The 23,734-nt window shown below is 44.1% G+C and overlaps 1 pseudogene; it reads right to left on the bottom strand.

The window, feature by feature from the left end:
* Window positions 1–5,564: 5,564 nt before the first annotated feature.
* The window catches only part of LOC132213851 (nuclear prelamin A recognition factor-like), a 37,697-nt pseudogene continuing 19,527 nt past the window's right edge, over window positions 5,565–23,734 (bottom strand).

Here is a 23,734-nt window from a genome sequence, read left to right as displayed (position 1 = left end):
TAATTAGATTTATTATTTAACTTTATTGACAGGAAGCCCACAAATACTGCTAAAGTGGAAATAATTTCCAAACAAAAGTAAATGGCCTTAAGTCCTTCAAATATTTCCATTTTATTTCAGAAGTATTATTTTAAAAATTTAGGTAAATAAAGATTGATTCGATATTCTACAACCTTCAATTTTATTTTCATTCTTTTTTCCTACTATTCAGATAAAATAAAAGTTAGTATTTTATATCAAAAAGTGATTGTTTTGGATTTTTTAAATTTAGGATTTCATCTATTTATTCATCTATTTCCTTATTCATATATGTGAAGGAAGAGAAATATCCAAAAGAATCTAGAACAAATACTGAGAGTGTTCATTTCTGGATAGCAGGAAATGGAAGTATATCTTGGTTTACTGTTTGTATTATCCTACATTGGTTAAGGTTATACAGTAATGAGCATAATTTTTAAAATAAAAGGAATAATGTCACATGCAAAAATTATAGGAAGTATTTTCTTTGTATAATACGGACTTACACTGAGAGGTTACATCAATTGTTAATGAAAGGAATCTTTATTGTTTTGATTTTATAATTTTAGGCATCTTTCTGGTTAATATGACAGTGATGATTCCAGATAAAAGAATGAGGCACTCATATTTTGCAAACATTTTTTTTTTCACATGCCAACACTTAGGGTCATTGATGATGGCCTGTGTGGCACTGCTTGGAATGATGATGAGACTGTTAGGGCTTAGAAACAAAAAGTGCCTTGGTCAGTTCTGATATCTGTCATAACTATAAGAAGTAGTACATACAAATTTTCCTTTAAAAAGAGACTATGTCTGCATTATGTTAGAGCTGTATCTATAAAATCGCTTGTTGAAAGGATAGATTATTTTATGAGGTATACTATACGAGTTTCAATAAATTTATGACAGTTTTAGGTCAATGAAGAAACATAAAGAGAAAAAGTACATTGCCTTAAGTAATACCTAAATTGCCATGATCAGGACTATTAGTATAATATGGACATTTGTGGTGTTGTTGAGAGCTCAGAAAAAAGTAACATGCTATTGGACACAGAAGAAGTGAGACCCTTGTGGTGGAAAGCTTAACAGAAATCTGTCCTGCAGTTGTATGGAAAGCACAACTTGTAGAAAGTTGAACTTGGATAATTAGCTGAGGATATTTTCACACAAAAAAATGTCGAAGGTTATTTTAGTTTCTTCATGCTACTTATAATGAAACCAGGGGCCCGGTGCATGGGTGGGGTCCCTCGGCCTGGATGGCAGTTGGGGCCAATCGGGGCCATCTCACCCTCTCCCTTCCCTCCAAAATAAATAAAAATATATTTTAAAAGAATAAAATAGAATCAAGAGTTAATCAATTCACCTCAAAACCAAACTTACAGTAACTCCAGTTATAACAAACTCACAGAAGTCAACACAGAATCGCCACCAGGCTCCATCAGGATCAAGTGGTGACCTCCATGTTCACTATCATCTCTCTATTGCCTAACTTCATCCCTACCACACACATACAACACACATGTGTACAAACAAAATATTCAAACAATAGTTTTGGACAAGTGATTGATTGGATGAATTAAAGAAAGCATGAGAGTTGTTACTTAGGTTGCTTTTCTTATGAGCCATGATAGCAATATTTGTGACATTTGACCAGAAATCTGTGTTCCTTTAACACAGCTGCTAGAGCTGAACAGGTGTATGGGCTGGGGATGATAACATTAGGAAAGAAAGGCGCCTGTCCATTAATACTGATGTGTGATGGGTGATAGGACTGAATTCTTTTTATTTAAAAAGCAAGAAATTCATTGGGAGAAAGGCAGGGTTTAAAACATCAGCAACAACATGCTTCAGCTACAACGTACTCTGCTATCTCTGCCACACAAAACCCCCAAGGCAGTAGATTCATAGGGAGAAAAATCATGAAAATATGTTGTGGCAAGTGAAATTCATCTTTTAATCATTGTCTGTTTCCTCTATGCCCTGTTATGACTCTCAATCTATATGTCTATGTATCTAAATATTTTGCTAAGAGGGAGGAGGTCTCAATGGAATTAAATTGCACAGCTGTGCTCTTGGGGGATGCTTCATATATAATAATGAATTAAGCTAATTTTAAAGTCTGGTTATTTGAATCAGACAAGCCATCTAACATTTCATTACTTAGTAGAAACTTTTATAAACCCTATGATGTAAATAGCGGAGCGGTAACAATTATAGAGATATATTTCTTCTTACAACCAGTTTTAAAATGGTGAAAAAAAGCTGGTTAGCTTCCATAGATGTGTGTGTGTGTGTGTGTGTGTGTGTGTGTGAATTCACAAAATACAATAATGCTAAGAAGTGAAAAAAATTGGAAAAGATTGAGTTCAAATTTTAAGACATAAAGTCATGTTTTTCACATGAAATTCAAGATCACATAGTGAGCAAGTACTAGGGCAGTGATGGCGAACCTTTTGAGCTCGGTGTGTCAGCATTTTGAAAACCCTAACTTAACTCTGGTGCCGTGTCACATATAAATTTTTTTTGATATTTGCAACCATAGTAAAACAAAGACTTATATATTTTATATTTATTATATATATTTAAATGCCATTTAAATATATGAACCAAAAAAATGAGTTCGCGTGTCACCTCTGGTGTCGCCATCACTGTACTAGGGGCTTTGAATAAAGCCCAGCTACATAAGCAAAGACATGGTTGTGGATGAGAATATAATAATATGCGAGAGGAAGGCTTATAAAAAGGAAACTGCAGAAGGCAACTGGGAGATTCTGTCCCAAACTTTAACTCAATTAAAAGTTAAATCTAGTGAAAAAAATAAAATAAAATTTGTTATCTCGGTTAGCTGACTGTATGGTGTTCCTGATAATGAAGCAAGGAAGTCATGGGTTAATTTAAAATTAACTGAAACATTGATTACATTAGGTGTCAAAATACTGGAATTCTAGGAGTCCCCAATCTTGAGTTGCCAGATAAAAGAGAGAAGGTAAGCAAAATTCAAATTTCAGTTTAACAAAAATGGACTTTTAAATGAAAAGATATCTTAAATATAACATGGGGCATACTTATTCTTAAACAATTTATTATATATCTGAAGTCTAAATTTCAGTGGATATTATGCATATTTATGTAAAAAATGTGGCATCCTACCTGCCTACCTTTTCTCTTATGCCATTTGTGCATGATTACAGGTAAGTTGTTATAACTATTTATTTTTTCTTTTAATATATTTTAATTTATTTAATATCTTATTCATAAAAAGAGCTTCTTTCATTTTCTTTTATTATTTTTGCTTTAAAATTTTGTGCATTTTAAAAATAAGTACTAGCATGACCCTGGCTGGAGAGCTCAGTTGGTTAGAGGGTCATCTCAATAAGCCAAGGTTTGGGGTTCAACCTCTGGCCAAGGCACATATAAAAATCAACCCATGAATGTGTAAATAAGAGGAACAAAAATCTCTCTCTCTCTCCCCACCCCACTCTCTCTCTAATCCTATGCAATAAAAGGCTAATATGAAAATCGACCAAACAGGGGAACAACCGGTCACCATAATGTGCACTGACCACCAGGGGGCAGATGCTCAATGCAGGAGCTGCCCTCTGGTGGTCAGTGCATTCCCACAGGGGGAGCGCTGCTCAGCCAGAAGCAGGGCTCATGGCTGGTGAGCACAGCAGTGGTGGCGGGAGCCTCTCCTGCCTTCGTGGAAGTCGGACATCCCCCGAGGGACCCCAGACTGCAAGAGGCACAGGCTAGGCTGAGGAACCCCCTCCTGAGTGCATGAATTTCATGCACTGAGCCTCTAGTCAATTAATAAACATTAAAAAATATGACCATGGGAAAACAATATAAAATGAATGACTAAAAATATCAATTTTGTGTCTAAATTGTCAGTATTTTTTTTATTGTTTAAAGTATTACATATGTCTCCTTTTTCCCCCATTGACCCCTCCCCAGCCACTCCCACCTCCCAGGACAAGTCCCCACCGCCCCAGTGTCTGTATCCATCGGTTATGCTAACATGCATGCATACAAGTCCTTCGGTTGATCTCTTACTTGCCCCCCCCCCCTCCCCAGCCTTCCCTCTGAGGTTTGATGGTCTTTTTGATTCTTCTATGTCTCTGGATCTATTTTTGTTCATCAGTTCATGTTGTTCATTATATTCCATAAATGAGTGAGATCATGTAATATTTATCATTCTCCGACTGGCTTATTTCGCTTAGCATAATGCTCTCCAGGTCCATCCATGCTGTTGCAAATGGTAAAAGTTCCTTCTTTTTTATAGCAGCGTAGTATTCCATTGTGTAGATGTACCACAGTTTTTTAATCCACTTGTCTGCCTTCTTTCAGTCTTATTTACACAAGCATCTATTTCTGTCATGGCTTTAGGTGGGGGTGTTGCTTTATTGGTTTCTGGAACCAAATGGCTCCTCAACTCAGTCCCCCAGGGTTGTAGATTCTTTCTTTCCCTTGTAAAGCTCAAGGCTGGGTGCAGCTGCACTAGTTGCCCTGTGGGTGCTGCTGGAAGGGGCTGGCTCTTCAGGAGAAAAATGGCTGTTTAGGCTTGGAGGGTCAGGAATGTCCCAGTGCTGGATTCCTGGTCACCTCTCTCTGTCCTGCTCCTCTCCACAGCCTCTCTCCATCCTCCACAAAAAGCACCTCCACTGGCACCACAGCCTCTTCGCGTGTTTGTAATTGAAAGGCCCTATGAACTAGGTTCAGTGAGTAAAAGCAAGGAAAATATAAGGCAGAAGAACCTCACCGCTGCAAGTTTCTCTCCCCCTAATACCACTCAGCTCTGGTGGTTCTTCAGGTTGCCTTTCTGGGTACAGCCTTTCGCTCTCATGGCTGTGGACTTAGACCCAAAGCCCCTGCTGCCAGGAGCCTTGTGGACCCTTCCATGGTCAAGTGTTGTGCGTGTCCCCAGGGACGGAGATTTGATGCAGAGCAGGCTCCTCCTGACCCTCTCAGCCCAGTGGCCACGCTTCTCTCTCGAGCCCAGAACCTCGGTCCTATTGTTCTCCAGGCGTCCTCAGTCCTTTTTGGCCGTGGATTGTCTCACCAGTTGTTCCTTCTATCAGCTCGGTGAGAAAGCTCAAGACACATCCACCTACTTGGCCACCATTTTGAAAAGCCAAATTGTCAGCATTTTTTATTATTATAACACTAGAGGCCTGGTGCATGAGTTCGTGCACTGGTGGGGTCCTTTAGCCTGGCTGGAGATCAGGACTGATTGGTGCATCTCGCTCAGTCCCTATCGGGACCGATCAGGGCCGCAGAAGTTTGGCCGTCTGGGGGAAGGGGGCATGCGAGGTTGGCCTGCCAGGGAGAGGGGCCACAAGAAGTTGGCCAGCCGGTGTAAGGGGGGCGTGGCATGGGGGTTTGGCGGGCCATGGGAGGTTGGCTATGGGAGCTCACTGACTACCAGGGGGCAGCTCCTGCATTGAGCATCTGTCCTCTACTGGTCAGTGCTCATCATAGTAACTGTTTGACCAGTCATTCCAGTTGTAAAGGTTGCTTAGGCTTTTATATATAGATATCACTTAATATTAATAACCTATAAAAGAAAGAAAGCAGTATTAGAACATGTCCAATAGCAGCAAGATAAAGTGACGGAAAGCCTAAATGAATTCTCTAGCAAACATTCTTATCCTTGCATAACCCCTATAAATCTAGGCACACAATTGTCCCTGTCCAAGGGCTATGCAATTTCTTGCCATCACTTAGCAGAGATGGCAAATCAACACACCTTGACTGACCTTGCGGTGTCTCCACTCAGTTGCCATTCTCAAAAATATTTTTCCTAAATCTCATAATGTTGTGGCACTGTATTAACATATGTGAGTCTTAGATACTCAAAGAACTCCTTTCAAGAAAAATGAATATGCATGCAGAACTGAAATCTATACTGTGATTTAAGAAAACTATTCCCTATAAGTCAAGGGAGAATCTATACTAATCAAAGCCTAGTTGGCCCTCTCATGAAACGTCATCACAAGATGGCTGCCACAAGATGGCACAGCAGAGACGGGGCCTAGCGGCCACTCCAGGCAATGAGGCCTGGGGGCCCTGCAGCTCCTCACGGCATGGAGGAGGCCAGTCCCAGCATCTCTGCCGCCTCGCACGGAGGGGGTGGGTCATAGCAGGGGAGGACAGTTGTGGGCAATCAGGATGGCAGAGGAGGGCAGTTGAGGGTGATTGGGCCAGCAGGGGAGCAGTTAGGCATCAATCAGGCCAGCAGGGGAGCAGTTAGGGGGCAACCAGGATGGCAGGCAGAAGTGGTTAGGGGCAATCAGGCAGGCAGGCAAGTGAGCAGTTAGGAGCCAGCAGTCCCGGATTGTGAGAGGGATGTCCAACTGCTGGTTTAGGCCCGATCCCACAGGGATGGAGCCTAAACGGGCAGTCAAACATCCCCTGAGGGGTCCCAGATTGGAGAGGGTGAAGGCCAGGCTGAGAGACACCCCACCCCCCATGCACGAATTTCATGCACCGGGCCACAGTATTAAGTAAAACACAGGAGCCATTGCTAACATTCTTGTTCCATCTAGAGACATTTAAAACTGTTCTTAATTGTATACCAGGACATTTGCTGAAGTTCATAATAGAAAACAAGGACATATTTATATCCTTGAAGAAACTTTCCAAATGTTGTAAAATATTTAAATTAGTGTCATGAACTTAAAAATTGAGAATTTAACCAAAAATTTGCTTATTTAAGAAGAAATTATAATAAACTCAGAATGCAAAAATACACTTGATTGTTAAATGTAAAATTATTTATGATAAAATGAGTTATAAAAGAGATTGTAATTTAAAAAAGTTATATTTGCTGAAGTTTCAGAATTTTAGTTAAATGCTTTATTTCTTATGTTTAAAGCTCCAACAATATTTTATCATATTAGTTTTTTAAATTATAATTGTTTTAATTATAATTTTTATGGCCAGGGAGTTTTTCTGGGAACCACATTCATACACTAAATATTACTTTCAACTAAAAAAATTACTCCCAAAATATATTTTGGAGATATTTTTATCTTTTAGTGGATTGTGAAAATTTGGTATAAACATCCTTTGAAATTTATGTGTTTGTGCCTACTTCATGTACCATTTAAACAGAAATCATGATTTATTAGACTCATAAGTAAATAAATCTGAAAACATGATCATTTTATCTTGTATATTTTAGCTCATGTAAAAACGCCCTGACATTAATTGTACCAGATAATCTGGGACCGAGTGTTTGTACCTAGGAGGCAAAGGAGCATTCGTTAGTAATTATTTTCTAAAGAATGTTCTCAGTCTTTCATATAATAGAGCTAATAGTTCTAAAGCTACAAATGAATGCAGCAACACAATGATTTTTAAAAACATGGTAGAATTTACAAAGTTGAAATATGTATTATAATCTCTGTGAGACAAAATACATTCATACACTGATAATTGTTCATATTATACCAAAAACAAACAAAAGCATGCTGTAGTTAAGGTTAAGTGTTTGGGAGAACCAATGGTAGCAAGGTAACATTCCAGACCCAGAGGGAGAGGCAAGGCGTAGGTAGGAGTGCACGCGCAGGTCTGGCCCGATGGGTGACGCAGGCATCAGTTGCTGGTGTCAGGGCTCTGCTCAGAGAACCGTGATCAGGGTGGTAGATATGCAGTTTCCAAAACATCAGGAGGCACCGGTTGGGGGTGGGGGAGCAGGCCAGGTAGATGCCTTCACAGGTTAGAGGGTTTCTAGCTTAGGCTCTCTGTCCCACTCATTTCTCATCTCCCTCTGCATGGAATTTAAGGAACCTTAGGGTACACGTTCTGTCCACCTAAAGTTTCTAATGATTCTTTCTAGTTCCTGATGCCAGGTAGCAGTTTAGCTCCATATTTTCTAAACTTAAGGAGTTTTCTCTTCCATCTGACTGATCTTTGAAAGCCACTGCTCACTGTGTTCTCTTTTCTAGAAAAGATCGCTTCAAAAATATCCACTGTGACACAGCTTAGCCACATAGTGGTTTGAATTCACTCCACATGCATGGGACCGTTCTGTGTTTTTATTGCAGTGGAGGTTACATGAACCTACACACGATAAGACTGCAGAGCTACACACACATTCACCAATGTAAATTTCTAGTTTTGATATTGTACTTCGTTAAATTGTAACCATTAAGTTGTATCATGGTAGAAGGGATTGCAACTTTCTATGAATCTATACTTATTTTAAAATCCTAGCTAATAAAAGACAAAGAGTAATTGACCGCACATTTGCTACACTTCCCATTGGCTAATCAGGGTGATATGCAAATTAACTGCCAAGAAAGATGGCGGTTAATTTGCATACATAGGCGCAATGATGGGAGGCCAACAGGGAAGGACAGAAGAACAGTGATCGGAAACGCAGGCAGCAGGCAAGAGCTGGGTGGCAGAGCAAAGGCGGCCCCCGGCCCTGGATCGGAGAACTGGGGCTGCCTTTGCCCACCCCCCAGCCAGTGATCGATCAGAAAGCCTGGCTGCAGGAGAGGCAGCACCCCCGGGTCCCAGAGGTGCAGCCTCACCTGCGGCCCGTGATCGCATGGCGATCGGAGGGAGAGAGAACCGGGGCGCAGGCCCTGTGGTCACCATGGCGATCGGAGAGAGAGAGAGAGCCTGGGTGCAGGCCACGCGAAACCCCCAGGGCCCAGGGGTGCCGCCTGGCCTGCGGCCCCATGGTCGCCATGGCGATCAGAGGGAGAGAGAGCTGGGGCACAGGCCAGGCGGCACCCTGGCTCCCCAGCACCTGACATGCAAAGGTCGGGGACGAAATGGCTTTTCCCAACCACATCTGCAAATATCCTGGGGAAGGCATCACTGAAGAGCTCACAACAACTCTCTTACTTGGCAAGGAAGAAAACATTGGCAACGGAAACAATCCCTTACATCAAAGTTAAGGTCCCTCTGAGTAAAAAAGAATATTTCCAATGTAAAGGAGGGAGAGGCAAAAACAATAGGTTCTCATGACTTCCACTGAAGTCTGAGCATATGACAGAGTCAAAATGAACATAGAAATTAAAACAGACAGTGGACATTCAAATGACCTGAATCAACTGTCACTGTTTGTCCCAATAGCAGCAATGCTTATGTGATAATATAGTTTAACAAACATACAAAACAAGTCACATGATAAGGAGGTTCGGCTTCTAAAGTAAATTGAATATGTCCTTTTAAAATTCTCATGTCCTCCCCTCTGACTATAATTCTTAATTTTCCAATCAGAAAATTACCCCAGGTGATCCAGTAACATGTAGAACTCCAGTAACCTAACTTATTTAAAAAAGCAAACATCCCAACCATTTTTCAAATATTTAAATTGATATTTTAGGGTTAAAATTATAAAAGATATTTAGATCCAAATATATTTTCTGAATAAAAAATATTTCAGTTTTTGATTTAAAAAAATAAACATAAAAAATATATGTGACACATTTTCCCAAGGAACTCTGAATTAGTACCTTTCCCTCTAACTTTCTTCAAATTAAGAGAATCTATGTACTTCCCTATACTGCACAAGTTTTAATGAAAGAAAATAAGACTTTCTAAGAGCATCAAATACATGTTTTCTTATTTACAAACATATATACTCTTCTCTCTCTCTCTCTCTCTCTCTCTCTCTCTTTAAAATATATTCTTACTGATTCAGAGAGGAAGGGAGAGGGAGAGAGATAGAAACATCAATGATGAGAGAGAATCATTGATCGGCTGCCTCCTACACACCCCCGTACTGGGGATCAAGCTCACAACCTGGGCATGGGGCCTGACCTGGAATCAAACTGTGACGTCCTGGTTCATAGGTTGCTGCTAAACCACTGAGTCACACCGGCCGGGCTCAATTCTTATTTATAAATTCATTCCAAGGACATTTACAGCTTGAAAAGCTTTGGAAGTAGTTTCAAAAAAACTAGCTTTTAAGTAACAAGAAAACAGTTATAGAAGAAAGTTTAAATTAAATGAAAAAAATTGTTTTAATTTATTCAAGAGTGGGAACATCCTCCATGAAAATGTGTACCTTGACTGTGGATGGCTGGGAGGCCTCATCACACCTTAGGAATTCAAATGCTTTTTACAATGACAAGAAAGAGAGTTTCATCTCATTTCTCTCCCAGGGTAGATGTCTGTCAATAGAATGTGGACATCAATAAAAGGAGGGGCTTGCACAATCAATCCAGAAAGTCAGCAATCTATGAATACTCCAGAACCGAGTATTTATCTCCTTTGCCACACACCCTCCCTCCCAGCCAGTGAGCAAGATAATTACTCTCAAGTCAAGCTAAGTGCCACCAGTCGCAGTGGCCCAATGCTGACGTACAAAGCATACAAATCATTCTCACTCTGGCATAAAAGTGACAACTTCCTTGGAAGAAAAGCAGATACTGAAAATTTCTCAAAGTTTTCCTGGAACATTTTTTAAAGTAATTTTTACTTCTTTAGAAAAAAATGCATACATGGCAAACCATCTATAATAAAAGGCCCATTCTATAAAATTTGACCTGGTCCTACTCGTATCTGCAATCATAATCATATTTACAGATAAATATATATTAATAAAAAAGTAATATGGTAATTAGACTGGGAGACCTTCCAGGAGACATTCCAGATGTTCTTCTGGACAAAGCCATGGTGGCAGGGCTGAGGTAGAGGCGGTTAGAGGCCAAGAGGGGAGGGCAGTTGTGGGTGATCAGGTTGGTGGGGGGCGGGGCCATTGGGGGTAATCAGACCAACAGGGGGGCCAGTTGGGGGCAAGCAGGCCATCAGTGGGGGTCAGTTGGAGGTGATGAGGACAGTGGGGGGGCAGTTTGGAGTGAGCAGGCAAGCAGGGGGACAGCTGCGGATGAGCAGGCCAGTGGGGATGCAAGGTAGGGGTGAGCAGGCCAGCAGGGGGGGAAGTTTGGGGTGATCAGGCTGGCCAGGGAGCATTTGGGGACAAGCAGGTCGGCAGCGGGGGTGGGGCAGTTGGGGGTGAGCAGACCAACAGGCAGAGTGGTTAGAGGCAATCAGGCAGGCAGACAGGCAGGCGAGTGGTTAGGAGCCAGCAGTCCCGGATTGCGAGAGGGGTGTCCGACTGCTGGTTTAGGCCTGATCCCTGTAAACAGGGAGTAGGACATCCTTCGAGGGGTCCCAAATTGGAGAGGGTGCAGGCCAGGCTGAGGAACACATTGTCCCCCCCCCACCCCATGCACAAATTTCGTGCACCAGGCCACTAGTGAAAATATAATCATTTAGAAATAATTGTCCTGGTTTTATTTTTACTTTACAAACATATGATTTTGGTCTTTTTTTTTCATTCAAAGAGCCTCCTTCCACCTCCCACAAGAACATGGGGACACAGAATGAAATAGAAACAGTTAATTACTTTTGAAAACCGAAAGTAAAATGTTGGAGACTCAAAAGATAAAAGGTTAAAAAAAAAACAAAAAAAAAAAACAAGAAACTGGCTTAGATAGATAAGACTTTTGAAAGGAAGAATAACTTAAGAATAGAAAAGGAAAATAATTTAGGAAACCAAGATGCAAATGTATTGTGAAAATTCAGAGAAGTTGACATTTCAGAGTTAGAAACATGCTAGTTTTATCTATTCAACTAGGGGCGCAGTGCACGAATTCGTGCCCCTTGAAAGGAACTGTGGGCCATGAGGTTGCAGTGGGCACAGGGGCAGGTGGGACTCAGCCTATCCTCCGTGCCCCCACCTGGCCCCTCCCTTGTGGCCCCCAGACCCCTGTCTGCCACAGCCCCACTCCTGCTGCCACCGCTCTCATGTGATGATGATGCTGGCCCCACTCGTGCCCACTGATGGTGCAAAACGATTGGGGTCAGTGCCAGCAGCAGGTGCAAGCAACGGCTGCTGCCCCAATCTCCCCTTAGGAGCAGGGGGAGGTGGAGAAGCCCTCAGGGGCAATCGGGGCGGCAGCCACAGCTCGCACTGCTGATGGTGCAGAGCAATTGTTACTGGTGCCAGGCGCTGGCAGGGGGTGAGAGCCGTGGCTCCAGGACCGGCTGCTGCTGACGCCCGCCATGTTCCATGCCCACCCCCTGGTGGTCAGTGCACATCATAGCGACTGGTTGTTCAGTTGTTCCGCCGTTTGGCCTATTTACTTATTAGGGTTTTATATATATAGGTATGCTCCATCAGGGGCTGTCCCGATGAGGTGCTAATACCTGTCCAATAAATGAGGAGCTGAAAGTCCATGGGCCAGGCCGGGAGCTGAGGGAACTGTGGGCCAATTCCAGATTTTGAAGAAACCAAAATAAACAATATACTGAATTTACAATAATAGTCAAGTAAGTTGGGGTTCAAAGGCTGGTGACTTACTCTATCACTTTATAACTTTAGGCACACTCTATAATACAGTGGGGCCTTGACTTACGAGTTTAATTCATTCAGAGACTGAGCTCCTTAAAGAGCTCGTTAACTCAAATTACTCTGTCAACTCAATGCAAAAAATTGGCCGAGACAGCTGGTATCTCAAAAAACTCGTTAGTCAGGACACTCGTAAGTCAAGGCCCCACTGTATCTTTAGGCCTCATTTTAAAAAAAACAAAAAACAGAAAACGATACCATCTTTTACCATGAAAATTAAATATTTGCTAAGCATTCAGTGCTTAAAAATATAATACATTCAATAGATCTGATACTATAATTACTATTGTGTAGGTTAGTATAAGGAACTCACTGTCTGACTAATGCAGATTGGTGCCCCGCAAAAAATAAATAAAACAAACGCACATACAACTGTTATCTTAGTTAAAGATGACAGCATACTATGGTTCCTCTCCTGAATTTTCACCAAACAAGCATATTAAAATTCCGGAGGTAAATAATCTGTGTAACGCAAGCCCATACTTCCTGAATTCACTTAATTACTCAACTGTTTCAGGATGCCTGCTCCATCCCGGGCTCTGCCCCTGCTCAGATGGCCTGGGGAGAGCATCCAGGACCTAGATTTTTCAAATGCTTTCAGCAGCAAGATTCTTTTCTTTTCAACTCTATTCAATAAAACACATCAAGGTGGTAAATGCTCTCCCCGGGCAGTTAAAATGTTATTGTCTAGTATATACCTGATTATTTGCAAAATCCCTAAAGTAACTCAACCTGTCTGGAAAACAGTTTGAAAATCCTGAAACAATGTGTCCTGTGCTTCAGAAAAAGAATTCATCTGAGACAGTTTTCCTACTGTCTCAGATACCCTCTCAGAGAGACTTTTGAAATAGTCTTTTCTTTTTCACTACACCCTTAAAAATCAAATATTCGGAGTGGTCTGTGGTCATCCCATCACCGGGGCCCGTGTTCACCTTGGTGGCACGGGATCTCTGCAGCGCCCGTGTTCCACCTCAAATCTTCCCCGGATTTGCTGGTTGTTTTTCTTCTTTAAAAATAAAGTCTATTCACTTCAAATGTAAGAAAATATTATATCAACTTTTAGAAAAAATCCCTTCCCCCCTTTTCTTTATAATAAACAGAAAATAAGGGAAAGATTCCATCTTACATTCGGAAAATACTCTAAATGAAGCATTCAGTAGCGGTCCTCTATCAGATTCCCCCTTTAAATGCTTACAATGACTCAATGTCTCTCTTTACAGAGCGCCCATAAGCACCCTTTGCCTCCCTCCAACCCCTGGGTGTAGTCGGAAGTATGTGTGCTCCACACTTCTTTAGGTCAAATTCTTCTTCTTTCATTCTAACTGAGTAACTCTTTTGGTCAAAATGTCTGTCTCCTATATTTTAGTTGATTCATCTCATCACGTTGAGAAGATGCTGGGCAGAGAAATTCTTAGAAAACAACCAAACCTGGTCGTTGCATCATGAGCCTTACACTCCCCGCCAGGGAGAGATGGGAAAGCAGAAGCAAAATCCATCGGGCCAAGTGCCAGGAAAACATAAAGGACATGCACTGGGTGGAGTGGTAGGAAATATTAAAAATAAAGGAGTCCATATTGTATCCTAAGAGCTTCAGGAATCTCTTGAAGAGATTTTTGCAGGGGCATTAGGTAATTAAATCAATTTTTAAAAGTAACTTTCGCCCTGACCAGGTGGCTTAGTTGGTTGGAGCATCATCCCACACACCAAAAAGGTTGAGGGTTTGATTTATGGGCACATACCTAGGTTGTGGGTTAGACCTGAGACTAAATGAAAGATGCTCACTATTACACTATTATTAAAATAGTTCTAGGGAGCATAACAAAGACTGTAAAATAATGAAAGCATAGTGGTGGAACACTGAAAAGTATATTACAACTTTAGTTATGAACAGAAACTATGATCACTCATACGGAAACTCTAACTACAGAAAAGTGTGAGCATTTACTAGTATAGCAGTTCACTAACAATGTCAGACACAAACTCAGAAAAATGCAGGGTACCTCTACATCAACTTTAACAGCTAAGAAAGTAGATTTACTTTACAGAGATGAAACTTTACATTACAGAGCTATAACTGTGTAAGAATTAACATAACATGGAATCCATAGCATATTTATGGATTTTTAAAAGAATCTTATTAAAGAACATCAGAGATATAAATAAAAAAGTAAAGAGGAGGAACACTCTGATTAAATTTGAACATACCAAAAAACACCAACATTAAAATGCAAAATTAAATAAGCTAAATAATATCAAGTGGCATTATGTAAGAACAGTTCAAAACCAAATAGAGCATAAATACATATATTTTTATAGGTCAACTCTATGATTTGAGTTTGTATCTAGAAAAAGTAATGCATATCTAAGCAGTGCTATAGCCAATTAAGAGGGGAGAAGAATGATGACTAGAAGTTCATGGGAAATTGATATATCATGGGGAGAATAATGTATAATATAAACATTTAAATTTATATTAAGCTTATATTTAAAGCTTCAAATAAAACCCAATAAAATTATATCTCCTTTTAGTTTTGTAACAAGCTCCCAGGTGGTACAGATTCTGCTGGTCCTTGATCTGCACTTCAAGTAGCAAGAACATGGGAACTGCCAGTAACTTCCTGATCACCAGGCAGTGTTCTGGCACATGACCTGCACTGCGGGCAGAAAGCCACGTCAGGACAGAATATGGAGAGACAGGATGGTTTCCGAGAGGCAAAGGTGCCAGACAAAGGTGCACTTTACCTCCCTATTTGTTTCATCTGTATGCAGAACATATCAGACAAAAACTGGACTAGACTCAGAGGAAGGAGTGAAAACTGGTGGAAGAAACAGCGATAACTTAGGATACGCAGATGATACTATTTTACTGGCAGAAAGTAGCAATAATTTGAAATGACTTCTGATAAAGTTGAAAGAAGTGCCAAAGCAAGGCTGCATTTAAATATCAAAAAGACAAAAATCGTAACTATGGCAGGAATGTACAACTTTAACCTAGACAGTGGAGACACTAAAATTCTTATAGAAAGTTCAGTCATCAGTTCAAATGGAAACTGCCTCCAAAAATGAATAAGAGAAGCCCAAGACTCAAAGGGCAGCGAGGAAAGAATTAGAAAGATCAAGGACAAAGATGTGCCATTAGAGACCAACGCTAAGACCAGCCACACCCTTGCAGTCCCAATTGCTACACACACATGTGAAAGCCGGACAGTGAGGAAGGCTGATAGTAAAAAGGTTGCTCCATTGGAAACACGGTGTGGGCGGGGAGCTCTATGGACACCCTGGGCCACCAGAAAGAAGAGCAAGTGGCTTCCAGAGCAACTTAAGCTTAAACATGGCTGGAGGCAAAAATGACCAAACTGAAGCTGTCCTAGTTGGGGCACATCATGAGAAGGCAGTGTTCTTTGGAAAAGACAATAATACTCAGAACAAAAACGGAAGGCAGCAGGAAGAGAGGGAGACCAAGTGTGAGGCAGGCTGACTCCACAAAAGAGGTCATGAGTGTGAGTGTACAGGAGCTGAGCAGGGCTGCTGGGGACAGGACATTGTGTTGGGGCTGACTCAGCAGCCCACCACACACACACACACACACACACACACACACACACACACACACACGTAACCTCATGTGGTGGCTTTCCCAGAATCTCATTCCCAGCTGGGTGCTGCATTAGGGTTGGTCACAAAAGAAATGATCTGCAAGGAAAGGTAAAATAACAGCTACACTGCTGCTGGGAAGTTGTTGTGAGGCAGGTGCTCTGCCAGCCCGCGCACACTGCTGCAGCAGCGGGCTTACCTGGTTGGCCCCGGCTACCACCAGGTGTGCAGCTCCCGCAGCACCCACTGGGCTCTCCATTCAGCTTCTCCAGTTCGTGGGCAGTTCATGTGTGGCTGCTGCGTGTGCCTGTGCCATTACCCACATCATCGGAGTGTGGAAGCCCTGAGCCAGGGGTTTAGATTCCAGACTGTAAACATGGGTGAGGGTTTTTCCTGGCTTTCCTCCACTTCATGTCCGTCACCTCTTTCTGACCGAGACCCAGTTCCAGGGCAGGGTCAACAGTTACATGGAATTCTTAACCAGGTCCCAGGACTGCATATGATGTCATTCACATAGTAATTACATACCACTTCTGCTGCTCCGAACAAGTCCAAACTCTTATACCTTGAAGTTGGGTGGTGGGGAGATAATTTACTTTTTAAAAAAAAACTTTGGAGTTATAAAATGTAAGGTAAATAAGTGATATGGTTTTAAATTATTATCATATTAAAATTTAGTACAACTCATAGACCAAATTAAAGACATATGTCATTTAAGGAGAAAATATCACCAACTTCTAACAAAAGGACACCAGCATTTAAAATATTTCAATATTTCAAGGAACTAATAAAAATCAACAAGTATAAGTCAGGAAACCAAATAGAAAAACAGTTAATGAATATGAAGAGGCAACTCACTGGACAGAGCTAGATAGCTAACAAGCTTTAATGGATACTTAAACTCAGTGTAATTAAATAAACTTAAAGAGAACAATGAGGTAGCTATGTGAACCCACAAAAGTAGACAAAATTCAGATAACACCAAGTTGGGTTTTCTCAAGCACTGGAGGCAATGGGGCCCCTGGAACGAGAGGAAGTGTAAACTGTCATAGTCATTCTGGAAGGGCCCTGACTAGTAACTGATGAAATTAAAGGCATATGCCCCATGTTACAGTGATCCTACTCCTGCATCAGCATCACCTTCCACTCCAGCAAAAGCAGCCACAGCCAGGCCTCCTGGGGGTCTTGTCCGAGGATATTCAGAGCAGCCCTGTGAGGCATGGAGTGAAGAGCACCTCACAGCCTGTCTCTCTGAGGGGGAAGAGGAACAGGCTCTGGGTGTCACCATAGAATATATGCAGCTTTTAGAAGCAATTAACTCACTGCTCCGGAAACATAAATAATTCTTTAAAAAAATTAAAAAGTTATGCTGAGTCTAAGATCTTTATTTCAATGTTACTTATGTGAATTAAAACATGAATATAAGAAGTCATACATATTTATCTTCAAATACATATAATCTCCATCCTAATATTAAACATTTTATAGTGGATTGCTTGTGAGGGATAAATGTGGAAATGTGCTTAGTGCTGAAGGGGAAACATCAATAAGACTGTATGTAATTAATCAAGCACTCGTACCTAAATTCCAAATCAGTAGAAATTGGGGAGCAAAGAAGAGAGACAAGTAAGGACTTTTAAAACATGTACAAAGCGACCTCAGGACTGAGCTGGCCCGGAGCTGGCATATTTTCCAAATATTTTACCATCGTCTCACCCACACCAAATCTACCCAGCAGAACTTCTTATCAATGACCTTTATTGAGTCTTTTTTCCAGAGAAGTAAACTTAATTTTCATTAAATTAACCACCCACTATGTTTTTTTAAAGAAAGAGATAATTCATTTTTTAAATTATGTTTTTAAAATGATAGTTGACATACAATATTATATTAGTTTTAGGTGCACTACATAATAACTTGACTTTTATATACATTACTAGGGGCCCGGTGCACGAAATTCGTGCACTGGGTGTGTGTGTGGGGGGGAGTGTCCCCCAGCCCAGCCTGCCCCCTCTCACATACTGGGAGCCCTCAGGCGTTGACCCCCATCACCCTCCAATCGCAGGATCGGCCCCTTGCCCAGGCCTGACGCTTCTGACAGAGGTGTCAGGCCTGGGCAGGGGATCCTCATTTCCCCCCATCACTGGTTCTGCCCCCAGCCCAGGCCTGATGCCTCAGCCAGAGGCGTAGACCTCCATCACCCTCTGATCACCTGATCGGCCCCTTGCCCAGGCCTGACGCCTCCGCCAGAGGTGTCAGGCTTGGACAGGGGATCCCCATCTCCCCCCGATCACAGGCTCTGGCCCCCGCCCAGGCCTGAGGCCTCTGGCCCAGGAATCATGCCTGGGCAGGGGACCCCCATATCCCTCTGATTGCTTGCTCCACCCCCCGCCCAAGCCTGACGCCTCTGACCCAGGCTTCAGGCCTGGGCAAGGGGACCATCATATCCCCCCAATCCCCGGCTCAGCCCCCCACCCAGGCCTGATGCCTCAGCCAGAGGAGTTGACCCTCATCACCCTCCAATCACCAATCACTGGATCGGCCCCTTGACCAGGCCTGAGGCCTCCGGCAGAGGTGTCAGGCCTGGGCAGGGGACCCCCAGCTCCCCGTGGTTGCAGGCTCCACCCCTGCCCCTGCAGGACGCCTCTGGCTGAGGCGTCCGGCTCGGGCAGCGGGGACCTGCAGCTGCAGCGGCCCTGCGATCGTGGGCTCTGCTTTAGGCCCAGGCAAGGGACCCCTAGCTCCCAGGACTGCCAGCTTCGACCGTGCCCAGCTCCCATCGCTGGCTCCACCCCTACTTCCTGCTATCACTGGCCAGGGCGGCAAAGGCGCCTGATTCTCTGATCATGGCTGGGGGGCAGGGCAAAGGCGGCCCCAGGGCCGCCTTTGCCCTGCCCCCCAGCTCTTAGCTGCCCCCTGGGTTTCCAATCACTGTCAGTGGCAGGGGGCTTCTTCCTGCTTTCCCTTTCGCCTCCCTGCATTGTGCCTACATATGCAAATTAACCGCCATCTTGTTGGCAGTTAACTGCCAATCATAGTTGGCAGTTAATTTGCATATAGCCCTGATTAGCCAATGAAAAGGGTATCGTCGTACGCCAATTACCATTTTTCTCTTTTATTAGTGTAGATGATGTGCTCACCATTAGTCACCATCAAATGTATTCTCACATTTTATGTAACCATTAGAGGTCCAGTGCATGAAATTTGTGCACTGGGGGGGGGTCCCTCAGCCTGGCCTGCACCCTCTCGCAGTCCAGAACCCCTCAGGGGATGTCCACCTGCTGGCTTAGGCCCAGGGAACGGGCCTACGCTGACAGTCGGAAATCCCTCTTGCAGTCCGGGACCCCTCATTCCTTACCGCCTGCCTGCTCACTGCTCCTTACCACTCAGCTCCCTGCTCCTTAGTGCTGCCATGGAGGAGGAGAGGCTCCCGCCACTGCCACTGCGCTCACCAGCCGTGAGCCCTGTCTTTCTGTGTAGTTGTCCGTGGGCCAACTGCTCTCTTCCTTCTCATTTATGGTGAGCAGCATGTGAGGGCAGAGTGCGCTGTTGTGGAACGCAGAGGGCTGCTCGGAGCTGAGGGGAGTGGCCGGGCCCATGGGGTGAGAGGTGGACACAGAAGACGCTATCTCACCCAGTTGTGGGGTGGGCTGGCCGGCCTTCATCTGCCTGACCCCATGCCGGGAGGGAGCGAGCAGTGTGTCCACCTCTCCATTCTCCATCCTTCCATCTGTGACCTGTCACCCTTGGCAGCCCTCCCCCAAAGTGTGTTCAGCTCAATCCCTGAATGTAAAAGGGCATGGGGGTGGGAGGGGAGCCCCACTCCAGTTCCACCTGATTCCGAGCGACAAGATCTGGTCGACTGTACCTGATTTCAAGACAGTGGCCACAGCTGCAGAACATAAATCTGTTTCAAGAAAAGTTGGGAATGCAGACTTTTGTATGAGTCCCTATTCCAAAAGGTGGCAGTTTATTCACATTGTGGCAAAGACACCTTCAAGAGTAACATAAGTGGGTAAATTCAGGGCCAAACCAGGCCATTTCCTCATCCAATATCTCTGAGATGGGTGGACAGAACCAAGTTTCAGCTCTTTGCAGGACACTTCTGGGCTTTTTAAGCCTAAAGGACAGCAGTCTGTCTCCTTTCTTGTTCTTTGGGATTTTTTCATCATCGGATAAAAGGATACGTACATTGGGGCAATCCTCTTGAGATACAATGTTCCAGTTGATCCCATGTGACGATGACAGTGCCCCTCAGAGGGAGGGAGCCGACAGATGGGGAGCAGGAATTCTGAAAACCAAAGCGCTGACAGAGATGCTAAGCCTTTCCTTCACGTGTCTGACACCCCTCTTCAGGTGGCCTGCAGGCTGGGCGTCTGCTGGACCTTTACCACCTGATGTCCTGGCAGGCTGCCCTGGGCCCTGTGAGGCGGTGTGCAGGGCCACCTGGGCCCAGGGGGAGTCCCCCCACCCCCCGCCCCAGCCACTCCTGGTACAGCTCCTGCACATGGGCGCTGGTCTCCGGGGCCCACACCGGGATGGCAGAGTAGATGCCTTCTATCTGCTGCTGCAGCGCCCTGTCCGCATGCCCGTCCTCCGCCCGGGCCTGGCCCCTGCCGCTTAGGCATCTCCGGCACCGGCCAGGACCTCCACGAAGCGGCAGGGGAACTTGCCCCTCTGTAGCTTCAGGACCACTTCTGGATGTTCCAAAAGCCGTAAGCAGCCTCAAAGCGTAGGAGAACTTCCCCTTCCTTTTCAAGGTGACCTCCTAGAGGGCTTTGTTCCTCAGGGTGCGGTAGGTGAGCAGCCCACATCCTCATTGAACAGCTCCTTGGCCATCTGCCTTAAGATGTGTGCCAGGTACCCGTCGGAGCTGGCACCCTCGTGGAGCCTCACCTCCACCTCCTTCATGTCTCCAAACAGTGTCCACGGCAGCGCCGTTCGAGGCGAGGTCACTTTGCTCCATTATCTGGACAGTTTCACTGAGGTTAACACGCAGGCAGCACCCTGGGGACTGTGTGAAGCTGTGGGAACATCTTCTCAAAGGGCCTCCGGTTTCTTGTCATAACACGGGGCCACATGACGTGGAAAATCTTGTCTGGGGACAGGTTCTGCCATCTGGTGAAGTAATCCTTCACCAGAGAGCCCATGACCTGCTGGGGAGACTTGGCTGTGCAGAGGTGGGGGGTGATTGGGTGACCCAGCACACACTCTACATATCGGTCCCAGCCGGGGCAGGTGGAGGTCAGCATGGGTAGTCAGGGCTCTTCCTCATGGTACTGGTAGAACCGACACACAAATTCTTCTGACTCCCCGGGATGCTGAAGTCCGCAGCTATCTCCATGTCAAAGACATGCACCCCAAGACTTTTGAGGAAGCCACAGAGCCTTCTGGATGCATCAGAGACACTGAAGCTGAAGTTAGCAGCAAAATAAGGCAGAAATTAAGGACACACAGACACTGCCAGCACCTTGTGCTGTGAGGATCACATTTCTTATTAAGGTTCAGAACATGGAAAAAGTCCTCGGTGTTCCGTTGAGAATCTTGGGCTCCTTCCTCTGCGATCACACAACTGTCACACACCAGACAGTCACTCAGAAATATCTTGGCATTGGCCAACTTATGGAATTCTCCCTTCTCTCCATTCTCCTGAGCCGGACTCCAGACGTTGACTGCGGCATTCTCTTGGTCATAGGTTTTTGATTTACTACATTCCTTCCGTGTGCAGTGATCACACTTCCTCTGGTGCGGGGTGGGCGGAGGCCGGCTCAAGTGACGTGGAGGAAGCACAGGGAGAGCAGTCAGTCACCACTGGTCGCCCCTGGTGCTGCTGGTGGTATCTTTTCTTCCTTGTGGAGTGTCTAGGGAGGGGAAGCGGCCGCAGTGCCCAAGGCTGTATTCCAGGAGGCCGGCAGTGCTGTCGGGATTTTGCAGGAGGCACTGGTCCGTGGGTGCCTGGCCTTTCCTCTGGAGATTGAACCTACAGGCCTATTAAGGAAGCCAGTCTCCAGTTCTGCCCCGCCTTCGCGACCAATTGATTGGAGTCTGAGGGCCAGGAGGAGGGACCAAGAGGCCTGCCTTCCAGCTGCTTGCCAGTCTCCAGGCCACTCACTCCAGTTCCCTGTTAACCATCCCCTGATCAATGGGAGCCTGCAGGCCGGGGGAGGGACCAAGCAGTCTGCCTTCCACCCGCTCACCAGTCAGTGCGGTCAAAGATTCATTGGAGCTTGAGGGGCCCGGTTCTCCTGCTGCCGGTTCTCCGGTTCTCCGTTAGCCATCCTCTGATCAATGGAGCCCGAGGGCCGGGGGGTGGACTCTTCGGTCTTTATGGACCCTGGGTTTTTATATATTAGGATGTAATGAAATGACAGGGACAACACAACTAGCCTGGAGAGACTGGAAGCAGACATGGTAGGTGGGCCTTGTGGGGAGGCGCCCCCTCACCTGGGACAAGCATCAGGAGTGACTGTACCAGGCCCAGCAGCCAGCATGTCGCAAGCCAGGGCATCTGCCAGTTTCCACATAGGAAGTGTGGGATGTTGGTGGTATTCTGGAAAGTCAACACATGGAGTTGTATTAAGAAAAAAATAGTGCACCCAGCAAATGGAATGCATGATGACCTGGAGATTATTGCTGACAATGAGATTAAATTTAAATTAAAAAAGAAAGCTGATTAAAAGGAAAAAGAAAGATTATGTAGATAAACGTCAACATAGTAAGGTAATTATAAGAATTTATAAAATTGATTCAAAGAATAAATATTATATGCTCAATACTATAAATTTGAACATTTGTACTTGCCCTATTAATAGCAAAAAAAAAAAAAAAGTTAACAACAACCAGATAATAGCATAGGTTCATGCTTATTGTTATAATCTGGTTATAGTGAAATATAAATGATGTAGAAAAAAATGAGGGATTTAAAAATGTAAAGTTCTTAAGAAAAGAAAAAATATATATTTTGTAAGAAAGATGCTGTGGTGCATTTACTGAGCCAATAAATTTCTATAAATAGTTTTAGTTTTCCCTACTCATGCAATAACTGTGCTAATGAGATATTTGGTTTGTATACAATGCCAATTGTGTATCAAAACTGTGTATCAGAATCTGTTCTACAGAATTGTAAGAGGTGTGCTTTCATTGTCCTCAGAGGAGCGTCTCAGGGAGGCTGGGGCCATCAGAACGCTGCGCCATGCCAGGTAAGCTGGCTTTTGTCTTGTAAATTGGGGGTTTTGTTGCTATTGCTGTGAACTTAGGATATTTCTGCAGTTTGACTGGTCTGTGTCATTCTATTGACCCTTTATTCCTACGCAGTGTTTTGGACTGGGGAAAGCTTTCTTGCTCTCTAATAGCTTGTGCGCCAGGGCTTGAGCTGCTTCTGCAGGAACACATGCAAACCTCCGTTTTGTCTTCCAATGTCTTTAATCTCGCATCCCAAGGTTTACTTGTTTGCATCTGTCTTCAGAGGGACCATCTCACATTGTCCCCTGTGTTTCTCATTCAACTTTCCACAATATCCATTCTGCTCATCACGCCTCTAGTACAGATTTAAATTTTTATATTGCACTTTTATTTGTGAATCTTCTGTTCCATCTCATATTATTAACTTTTTCTCCCCAATTAAATTAGTTCACACATTCCTGCTCCAGTTTGTTTCTCTTGCATGCTATTGAATATAACAATAGTATTTATTGCTATTATATTATAACTAGAGGCCCGGTGCACAAAAATTTGTGCACGGAGGGG

Source organism: Myotis daubentonii, chromosome 12, assembly GCF_963259705.1.
Source record: "Myotis daubentonii chromosome 12, mMyoDau2.1, whole genome shotgun sequence".
In the NCBI taxonomy this organism is placed as follows: Eukaryota; Metazoa; Chordata; class Mammalia; order Chiroptera; family Vespertilionidae; genus Myotis; species Myotis daubentonii.
This window is presented reverse-complemented; position numbering and strand designations above follow the sequence as displayed.